Consider the following 11911-nt stretch of genomic DNA (forward strand, 5'->3'; position numbering starts at 1 on the left):
TTTACCATACTAGTTATGGAACTAAAGGTGTACCCCACCTCCAGCAGCTTCATTCTCTCGATTTTAGGCAAGTTCTATTAAGATTTGGTAAAGGAGGCACAAGAGCGTGCACCTGTACCAATGTCGAATAATCCAAACACCTTTTATTTTTAAGGGATGAATTATTCCATTGTTAATAGTAAGTGAGTTCTATGAGCCTCACATCACCAGGGATACCTGATGTTCAACAGTTCCAATAAGGACACGTAACTTTTGTTTGTTTGTTTGTTTCTCTTCGGGATACTGATTCACAGGATCTGTGGAATTCCAAAAGAGCCTCCTAAGCTGTGTTTCCAAGCTGTTCAAGCTGCTGTGGAAGAGTTGTACAACTGAGCTATTGTTCGTGGGCACAGAATCTCAGCACAGAATGGCATCATCTGATAACCAAGGCCAATGGTCCAAAGGAGACCTTCTGAACTTACTGGAATCCATCGAGAGTAACATCCCACCAGGTGACTTCCAGACCTTCCAAGAAACCCAGGCAGACCTAGACTGGGACAAAGTAGCTTTTAAACAGTATTCAGGAGAAGCGTGCAAACTAAAGTGGATGCAGATTTCTCATCCTTTGAGGAAGTTCCGAACACTGACAGAATTGGTGTTGGAGGCCAAGGAAGGGATTCAAGAACCTGGCAAAACTGAGAAAGTCAAGCCACACCCTGGCTTCCCCAAAAGACCCCTGACTGCCTATATGCGCTTTTACAAGGAGAAGCGAGCTGAGTACTCTAAGCTGTACCCCAAGTACACCACTGGGCAGTTGACTAAAGTCATAGCTACAGAATACAATCAGCTGCCTGAGGAGGTCAAGGAGAGATATATTCAAGACTTCCAAAAGGACAAACAAGACTTCCAGGAAAAGCTGACTCAGTTCAAGAAACAACATGCTGGTGTAGGGCATCCTAAGAAGTCTGTGCTGCCGAAGAGTCATGGAATCAAAGAGTCTAAAAAATCAGAAAGAGTTATGCAAACGGGAAAGAGTCCTCTAGAAACGGCGGTGCCCCAAAGCATTTTCTTCCAACAAGATATTCAGGGAGAACCCAAGAAACCTCCTATGAACGCTACCAGAAATTTCACCAAGATTCCTGGTCGAGCCCAGAGCTGCACCATCTGTCCTACAGGAAGCGCTGGGTTGAGATTAGCAGGCGTTGGCACAGAGTCCCAAGGGACCAGAGAGAACTTTATAAGCAACAGGCCGAGGAGCTTCAGAAACAATACTGGGTGAAGCTGGACCGCTGGCTCCAGAAAACTGTCACCAGAGGAATATGCATCCTACACAGAGGCAAAGGCTTCCTGTGGGAAGCGAAAGAACATGGCCACGTCTGGAGGCAGAAGCCCCAAGCGTGCTCGAACAGATGTGTAGTCCTCCTCAGAAATGGGCCTGCCAGCATGGCCTGAAAAGGCACAAGGGCTTATGGATTCTGGGGCAGATTCCTCAGAGACTACTACGGGACGTGATGGTGGCTCCCATGCATCCATTCAGATTAGGACAGAAGATGGGAAACAGGAAGACTATAGCAGCTCCTTGTAATCTAGCAGTTCCGATGAAGATGAAGATGAAGGATGTCTTTCTCAGGGAACCATGTAATTTAGACGCAGTTTTATCCACGTTCCAATCTCAAATCCAAACCCAGGACAACCCTGATAGAGAAAGAACTGTCCTCTCTGGGTTTTTTATACTCCCTTGCTTTCTCTCTCCTATGACTTTCCTTTCTCACTAAGGACAAAGGAGGAGTGAGAGGAGAAGGGAGTTTGCCATCCTCCTGCCTGAATCGGAGTCCTAGGCTCAGGAAGAAGCCTTCAGAAGCAGCACATAAAAGTTATTTACATTTGATTTGAAGAAACTATGGAATCATCCTTACAAAGCTTACCCATGAATATATGAAGTGTATCACCTCATTCAAGGGAGGGATTCTCAGTCCTTGGAGTTGGACCCAATGGATACCAAGTCTGAACCTAAAAATAGGTAGAAACGCTAATAGATAGGTACGAACACATATTATTTCTCTAACATTATCTGATTGGGCTTTAATACAACAGTACCATTACTGCTGTTACTTTGCTGAGTGCAATTTTAAATAAAATTAAAATGATTTCTATTTCTTTAGCTGCTGAATATTCTAAGCCATATTCATGTCTATTTGCTTATAATATATTTATGAGTACCTTTGAGACTATTTTTTACTGAAATATTCATTTCATTTATTTTAGCTCATGTATAGATTGTAAAATTTCTAATGTTAATAGAGTACTAGAATATTTTGATATATATCTGGAACATAGAGTGTTTAAATAGGGATTTAAAGATATATCTTTAAATATTTGTCATTTATTTAAGGTGATATTTGTCAAAATAACTTCTTACATTTTCATACTGAAAGCACAATATTATTCTGATTTAGTGAATCCTTGTCTCTGTGTTCTCCAATGAAAACCGTTGTTTTGGTGTTTGTATGTTTTTCAAATTTGACAATTTTTATAAATTTTTATTTAAGTTATTAAAGATGTTGAATCAAATATATTTATGTAGCTATAGTAAAGATAGTATTAGTATTAATAATTTCTAATCTGCTCTTTTAAATGTGGTTAAAACTTATAGAATAGGAATCCATAAATTTGTGTTGATATATGGTTTTAAATAAGTTATACCATGTTGCCAGAAGTTGATATTTACTTATACAAATAAACAATTTTAATAAATGTTGTGTATTGATTTTATCATATCTTTAATCAAGTAATGATGGAATTCCTCTGCAGTGTAATCCTCAGAGCTCACTAGAGACACACACGGATTGAACAGGTCAAGGGATTCATGTGGAGAAGTATAATTATGGATGTTGAGAAATCTCATGAACCCTCTTTGGCTCCCCCAGCAAATGCCTTAGCCTGAGGACACTGTGGTATGAAACCCAGCCTAAGGTGAAATAAAGCAAAATGTCCACCCTGAATTCAGGGTTTCTGGCAGCTGCCAGGTGGATTGGACCCTACATCCCTGAGTCCCATAACCAATAGTTTTTGTATCCATTGCATGAGTGTTTTTCTTACTAACCATAGGACAAGTTCAACATCCTACAGTCCTTTTATGGGATTTTGAGAGAAGTTCTCTCCATGGCATAGGCCTGGCTGTCCTGGAACTGCTATATACATCAGGCTGACCTTGAGCATAAGGAGACCCACTGGCTTTGGCCTCCCAAGTCATGCACACCTTCAATCCCAGCACCAGGAAGGCAGGAACAGAAGGATCTCTGTCCATAAGAGTTATAGTGCAAGGACATTTCAATTTCAAGGCTTCCCTGGCCTACAATCCTGAGTGAACTCAATCCAACCCAGCAATTCCGTAATGATTTCCTACAACAGTTAATGTGAAAGGCCTGGGCTACAGCCCAATGGGAGAGCACTGTGTGGAAATCCAAAGACAGATGAACAAGACTATGAAATATAGCCAGGGCACTATTATGCAGAAAGGTCTAAATGAAGCAGAGATCAATAGAGTACACCTTTAACTCAGTATGCACTGAGTAGAATATCTATCTATTTTCCCAGGTTCCCGAGAGTTACAGAATGTTTTAGGAAATAAATAAATAAACAAAAAGTAAATAAATTTAGAAGTGAATGATATTTTATGAAGCCAGGGATAAAGTGGTGTTTTAGACATAATACATATTAGAATTAAGATCACAGCCTGTCATGTAGGCACATACCTTTATTCCTCTCACTGGGGAAGTGGAGACAGGCAGATCTGTATGATTTTGAGGACACAGAGTTCTACAATGGGATCCTAGGACAGCCAAGCCTATGTGTGGAAACCCTGCCTAAAACACAAACCAAAACAAAACAAAAACTTAGCTGGACATTGTGACACTGGCCTTTAATTCCAGAACTTGCAGGGCAGAGCCAAGTGGATCTCTATTAGTTGGTCAACAAAGCTAGTCCAGGACAGCCAAGGTTACAGAGAGTAACACTGTTTTAAAAAACAAAAACAACAACAAAAACAACAACAATAAACACAGAACACGCACATACACACACACAGAATGAGAGAGAGTGATACACACAGAGAAAATGAGAGAGAGAGAGCCATTTTTTTTTCCTCTGTGGTAGAAAATGTTTTCATTAGGGTGTGTAAAGGATTGACATTCTAACTATTAGGGACAGAACGTAGATCTGAAACTCATTTTGCAAGTTTATATAGAGGAAAATAGAAAAAAAAAATTTAATTCTAGGTATAAAGTGGTGGCAAATATCTTAAATCCCAGCTCTAAGCAGACAAGGGCAGACACATCTCTGAGGTGTAGCCATCCTGGTCTATAAGTCCAGGACTTCTAAGGCTAACAGAGAAAACCTGTCTCAAAAAAATTAAATTCAATAAGTATATAAATACATAAATTACTAAATATAAAATAGAATTATTTTTTCCTAAAAATATCACCTCTGTAGTAGGGTATGCAAAGGATTAATCACTTAATTATTAAGTAGGCAGATAGAAGTGTCACAATTTATATTAGAATGGAGTGTTAATTTCCAGCTATGCAGTGGAAGCACACACGTTTCTTCCAAGGACTCAGCACTCAGAGGCAGGCTGATTTTTGAAATGAGACCAGCCTGGTCTACAGAGTGAATTTTAGAACAACAAGTGTCAAATAGAAAGTGTGGCTTCCCCCGCCCCCGAAAAAAACAAAAAAACAAAAAAACCCAAAAACCCAACAACAACAATGCAAATATGTGCATAATTCTGAGTAGGATTAAAAGACTATTAATCAAGAGGCACATAAGTAGTAATTATACAAGCATGATTTACAGGAATGACATGATATTTCAGTCTTAAAATTAGCAACTTTTGTTTTAATGCTTGGACATTGTTTTAACCTCATATCCATTTCTGTTATTTTTACAAAGCACATAGTACTGTGCTGGAACTCACTAGATAGCCCAGGCTGGTGGTGAACTCACAGAGCTCCTAATGCCTCTGCCTCCCCAGTGCTGACATTAAAGCCTTTTAGCACCACACCTGCCTTTCTGAAGACAGGGTTGCTCTGTGTTTCAGAGCTCATCCTGTCCTGGAATTACTCTGTAGACCAGACTGGCCTGGAACTCATAGAAATCTGCTTGTCTCTGCATCCTGAACTGCTGGTATTAAAGGTGTGCCTTATGAAGCCTGGCTTACATAAGACAAGGTTACTCTGCACTACTGGGCCCTAGCTGTCCTGGACTCACTTTGGAGACCAGGCTGGCCTTGAACTCCCAGAGGTCTTGCTGTCATTGCCCCAGGGGTTGCTGAGATTAAAGGCCTGTGCAACCAGGCCCAGTCTCCCTGACAGTCTGAACACAATATGCCTAATCTGTGGGCTGGATTGCCTGATAATTAATTTACCTATCTCTTTTGCTATATAGAAGTAGAATTAGATGGGAAGGACCCTGCTGTTTGCAGCTACCCAAGCCCTGTCTGCATCTCCATAGTGGAGCCTTTAAGGACAAACTCTACAGCCATGGAGGGGCATGCAGGGGACTCAGTTCCGGGGCAGCTTTTGATCCTGAGTACATAATTCACAGTAACTGTGGAATGTTCATCATTGTTTTTTCTCATTATATTTAAGCTTCCTTAATTAGTGCTCAGATGAGATGTATATCTGGATGGTTTTTGTCCCTCCATGGACAGCTAGTGTTCTTGCCCAACCTGGAATGGAGGGTGTCTGCACTAATGATGCCTGTGTGCCACTGAGGGTAGATTTGGAACATTAGTGGCCATGAGAAAGAAAAGCTGAGAGGGTCACCCTTAAAGGAAAATGGAGAAAATCTGTTTGTAACTAGTTTGTTGGAGACAGGCATACTCAGCTTTGAATCCTTCCTAGTCACGTGACCTAGATGGCTTAGAGTCCTGACAACTAGAACCTACATTATAGCAGCCTTGGTGCCTTGGTAAAGATCAAAATCTGCTGCTTCACCCTACACATTTCAAATATTTCAGTTTTAGAAACTTTCACAAATAGCTTTAGTCTGTACATTGATCTGAGAGCTCTTTCCTCTGAGAAAATGCAGGATAAACCACCTAGGACCTGAGAAAATTCTGTATAACAAGTAGTACATGTGATCCTGTGCTATTTACATTTCTCTTAGGTTTCAAGGGGAGGACTCAGAAGAAGTATGATACTCCAGAAACTACAAAGGGCAAGAGAGGTCTTGGATGTCAAGAGAAAGTTCGAGGTCCAAAGCAAAGTCCGACTTGGGGAAACTGCCAGAAGTCCTATGAGGTTGACCAGTTCCCATTCTTCTGTTTTTAAATTAAATCTATTGATTAGTTAAGTCCAAAATTCCAAGAAAGAAAGTATTAAGTGTTGAGCTGAAGACAAGTTTGGAAAGTAGAACACACTAAAATATTCCAAAGTAATGAGTGAAGGACATTTCAAACTAACAGCTGTGCCACTTCAGCATATTCTGCAAGATGTGCTTAAAATTAAAGCCTGAGTATCAGAAACAAATGTTTCCAAACAAGCTGCATGACAGACTACTTGGTAGTAATCTGAGCACTTGGGCAGTTGAGGAAGGAGTAAAGGACACATAAGGCTTTCCTGACTGTAGAGGAATTGTAGCCAACTTCAGGGGAGCCTAGTGCTACATAAAACAAGAGAGAAATAAACTCTCCCGCTACTCAAACAAAAACAGACAAACAAGGCTTAAACCCCTACATTCAGGTATGATGCAAAGCATGGAAGATCCCAAACTGCATATCTAAACAAATCCACAAATTTTAATTCAAGGAGTTTAGGTTAATAACACTATATACTCTGGACTGTTCTACAAATGAAAGCTAATGAGAGCTAGAGACCCGGGTCTGCAATAATATGATAAATTCAGGAAGATCTGCACTCTTTAATCATCATCATCATCATCATCATCATCATCATCATCATCATCATCATCTAATTCGGAGCTTCCTGGGGAATATAAGAAAACATTGGTCATATAAGAACCAGAAATGACATCTAGGAATAGATACGATGAATAAGACTTAATTTCTCAAATCAAAATTATATACCAAGTGGCAATACTGAACTCAAACTTAGACACATGGGAGCTGGTTCCTAGTGCACACTCACAGATAGTGTCTGTATCAGGACTGCAGGATGAAACTCCAGATAGACCAATACAGCACGAACAAAACCATTGGTAGGCATACCCTAAAGCTATCACACAAGGCAGGGCAGTCAGCATTTTCACTGGGCCGTGTTTTGCACAATCTGCAGGTCTAAGGCTAATGTCATATCGCATCACCTTAGCACTGACAAGTGAGCTTAGGTGTTTGTTCCTTGTGCCATGTCGGATAGTGTTTGAAGACTCTAATCACCCACACTGGCTGCAGAAGGACTATGGGTTCCTGGGTTTTGCTTTGTTTTTGTTTTCCATTGAAGCCATGTATCCTTTTCTGGTTGCAGGAAAATTACACATTCAGAAAACAAAAGTAGAAAGCAGCTAAGATTTATATCTTGTCTATCTAGCATTTAAAAGTACTAATGGCTGTGGGGTGTGTGTGTGTGTGAGAGAGAGAGAGACAGAGAGACAGAGAGAGAGAGAGAGAGAGAGAGAGAGAGAGAGAGAGAGAGTATTGCAACAGCCTCTCTCAGCTTTCTTTTTCTTGGAACTCACTATGTAGATCAGGGAGATCTCAGTCTCACAGAGATCTACCTGCCACAGGCTCCTGAGTGCTGGGATTACAGGCCTGTGCCACCAAGCCTGGCTCTGCATAGAGAAGCAGAACAGAGAGAAAGACAGAACAGCTGGGCATGGTGGTGCACAGGCGTGTAGATTTGTGTTCCACCTCACAGATAAAGAGTGAGACCCTTTCTCAAAACATAAGAAAGAAAAAATGAAAAAAAAAAGTTGAAGTTAATATTATTTGATGAAGTCATTGAAAAAGGTATTTAAATTAAATTATATTAGAATTAAGGTACCTCACATTTGACCATGTCCCCTGGAGGGGGAGACCCGGTGGCACTCAGAGAAAGAACAGCAGGTTACCAAGAAGAGACTTGATACCCTATGAGCATATACAGTGGGAGGTTATCCCCCTCAGGAACAGTCATAGGGGAGGGGAATAAGGGGAAAATGGGAGGGAGGGAAGAATGGGAGGATACAAGGGATGGGATAAACATTGAGATGTAACAAGAATAAATTAATAAAATAATTTTTTCAAAAAAAAAAAAAAAGAATTAAGACCCATAGCCTGTCCTGGGAGCCCCCGTCTTTAATCTGAGCACCGAGGTGGGGAGGAGGGCAAAAGTAGGCTGATCTCTGTGTTCAAGGCCAGCCAGGATACCAAAGTGACTCCAGGACAACCAAGGCTCTACAGAGAACCCTGTCTAAGAAACTAAAGCCAATAAAATAAATGAAGAGTATTCATTTTTTTCTTAAATGTAACATGTTTTATTAGGGCTTGTAAATAATTAATTTCATATCTATATGGTAAGAGCTATGATCTATATGTAATTTTTCAAGTTTATATATAGGAAAATAGAATAAACTATTTAACTGTATCTGTGCACTGAGGAGGGAGAGACAAGCATAGCCAGTGTTTCAGAGAAATTTGGTCTCCAAAAACCAAATATGTATGTCAGTTTCATTTACTGAAAAATTTCCAGGAGGTTAATAAAAGGCTATTTTAAGGGCTTGATTTACCAGGACTGACTTGAGATTTCAATTTACTAATTAACAAAATCTGTTTCAATATCTAGGAATTGTATTAACTAACATGTCGAATTACATTATGTCTAGGAAGCACATAAGAAGGATTTAGATGTTTTATTAATAAACATACTTTTCTTTAGTTTTGTTTGTTTGTTTGTTTGAGCAAGGATCTCATTAAGCAGATCTGACTGGTCAACTCAGAGATCTGTCTTTCTCTCTCAAGAGCTGAGATTAATGGAGTGCACGACCACACCCAGCCCTGTGAAACAGATAAACATTCTCCAGTTTTCCCGGTACTGAAACTGTGGTCTTTTCTCTGGCCATGCAATCTCTGTGAGTTCTAATCCAGCCTGAGCTCCATAGCAAGAAGCTGTCTTAGAATGTATAAAAAAATAAATCAATGTAGGAACATTTTTTCTATATTTATAGAATGTTTTGGAGATGATGACGTACCGAGACCTATGGATGCACTAAGATGCTGACATAAAAACCGTTGGAGAGATAATGGCTGAGAAGATGAGTCCTGTCTTCATGCTGGATACATAGGTCACAACTTCCAATTGGTCTTCATAAACAATTTTCTTGCTGTCGTTTTCTTTCTGTTTTTTTTTTTTTTATTGTGGAGACAGAGTTTCGTTGTGGATTGGTTTTGGTCATTCTAAAATAAGCCCTGTAGACCAGGCCAGCCTCAATTCAAAGAGATCCAGCAGTTCGCGCCTCGCCCGACCAGCAGGAAAGACACGAACACCAGTTCTTCTCCAAGCAGTTCATTCAAGCTCTTCGTGCAAGCAACTCCCCTGAACCACACCTGTCACACACTAATAAAGCATTCTATCATGCAATCAATTCACACCACGTCTCACATCCTCATAGGTCCACGAAGGCGGAACTACCGCAGGCAGTGGGCTATACCCAAATAAGGACCTGTTTGTCTTTTACTGAGGCCGCTCTAGCGATGTGCCAGGCGCCATCTTAGGGTGTGTTCCTTGGGGGTTCTCCAGAGTTCCCCCTTTTTTGTTTTATAAATGACACATCAGGACTTCAACACAACAGGTGAGAGTAGAGGTCTGATCTCTGGTATGTATGGGCATTTGTTCACACTGCCCTCAAGCAAGCCCTTCACTCGCCACGTGCCAGACCTAGCTCCGTACGTTTCCATGGACACTTGTTCACACTGCCCTCAAGCAAACCCTTAGCTTGCTGAGTGCCAGACCTGTCCCGGTACCTTTTTCCCGGAGGTGGGGTCTGGGATACCAACCCACATGCAATCAGACTTGCTCCCCAGAAGGCCATTAACTGCATACAATGTACCTTCTGTGCAGTGCTCTGCCTCACACCCTGAGCGTGATGAGAAACATTGTGTCAATTCTTCAGGACAGACAGCCAGATCTGAGGCGACTGTCCTGCCTCAACTGCTGCAAACGCTTGAGCCATCAGGACCTGAGTGCGATGTTGAGATGTTCTTAACCGACAAATACACCACAGGCATACACCACTCACACCCAGGAATATAATGCTTATAGTCCTGATGCCCACCCATTCCTTCAGGTGATTAACAGCGGTCCCCAGCCAAGTGGAGAGTCCATCTGCAAAATTCAGGTCAACACGGGTGGAGTTGATTGTAGTAATCAACAGTCGAAGTTCCCTCATCAGGCCATTGAAGTCGGCTGACGAGTTACCTAGAAGATGGCTATCTTATCCCAGCTCGAGAGGGAAAGATGGCCAGACATCACGAACCATGGGGCCACTGTATCACATTCAGTCAGGAAGGTTTCTAAGGTTTTACTTTTAATATTAAGTCCCTTTGATTTTAGTAGTTCTTGGAGGGCAGTGAAAACCGGGCGAGAAAGCGACGCACCCATACATTCACTTTTCCTTCTCTTGAGAAACCTTGTGTATTAGCTCCCTTCCGGAGACCTAAGGATTAGCTCCCTTCCAGAGACTTAAGGATTAGCTCCCTTCCGGAGACTTTAGGATTAGCTCCCTTCTGGAGACTTTAGGTTTAGCTCCCTTCTGGAGACTTTAGGATTAGATCCCTTCCGGAGACCTAAGGATTAGCTCCCTTCTGGAGACTTAAGGATTAGCTCCCTTCTGGAGACTTTAGGATTAGCTCCCTTCCGGAGACTTTAGGATTAGCTCCCTTCTGGAGACTTTAGGATTAGCTCCCTTCTGGAGACTTTAGGATTAGCTCCCTTCTGGAGACTTTAGGATTAGATCCCTTCTGGAGACTTTAGGATTAGATCCCTTCTGGAGACTTGAGGATTAGATCCCTTCTGGAGACTTTCCCTTTTTTCTAGGGGTCGTAAGCTCCACTTACCGGGATCCTTGACCACTTGGAGTCCTAAACTCAAAATATATAATTTCCCTTCAAAGAAATTAAATACATAATTAGTTTTAAGTTGGTGCTTATAAATTGTAGAAGAGGGGGTTTCAATGTGACATTTGGAAGCACAAGGCAGTCAGAAATTCTAAAGGAAAAAAATGTGATAAGATACTGTAAAACAAACAGGCCACTTATTAGACTGGATTACAGGATATGTTCTGAGTAGCCCAGCAATGGCTGTCCCACAACCAGAAGACCAAAAATCATGTAACTGTTAAGCCCATAAGGTTGGATGACTCTACAGTATAAATAGAGACTTGGAGGATTTCTGGATAGCTAATTGTCTCCAGTCTCTGTTAGAGTCCTGGTGAGGTTGAATTTTGTATTGATCCCAGCAGTTACATACACAAAATGGAGGTCATGAGGGAAGGCAAGCAGGAAAAAGCAAAAACTTCTTCCATTTCATGTGGACTCTTAAGAAAAGAGTGGCCCAGGTTGACAGTGAATCTTCCTGCTTCTAATTACTCCATAAAGGAAATGTCTTTTTCACCCAGGAGTGGTGGTACATGCCCTAGATCTTAGCACCTGGGAACAGAGGCAGATCTCTGCGAATTGGAGTCCAGTTTGAACAATGTAGTAACGTTCAGGATAGTTAGATATACATAATAGAGACCCTGCATCAGAGAGAGGTCATGACAGATGAAGAAAGAGTGAGAGTGAGAGAGAGAGAGAGAGAGAAACTCCTTATTGTGTTTTTAAAAGCTTAGAATTTAAATTTAACCAAATCTTTCCATCACAGTACTTTCTTCAAATTTATTATCACCTCATCAATGGAAGGGTCTGTGGTAAAACCTGGCTCAGGCATCTTACAACATC

The 11911-nt window shown here is 41.2% G+C and overlaps 1 pseudogene; it reads left to right on the forward strand.

Moving 5' to 3' along the window:
* Positions 1-406: 406 nt before the first annotated feature.
* LOC127186518 (upstream-binding factor 1-like protein 1) lies at positions 407-1621 on the forward strand (annotated as a pseudogene).
* The last annotated feature ends 10290 nt before the right edge of the window (positions 1622-11911 follow it).

This window comes from Acomys russatus, unplaced genomic scaffold (genome assembly GCF_903995435.1).
Source record: "Acomys russatus unplaced genomic scaffold, mAcoRus1.1, whole genome shotgun sequence".
NCBI lineage: Eukaryota > Metazoa > Chordata > Mammalia > Rodentia > Muridae > Acomys > Acomys russatus.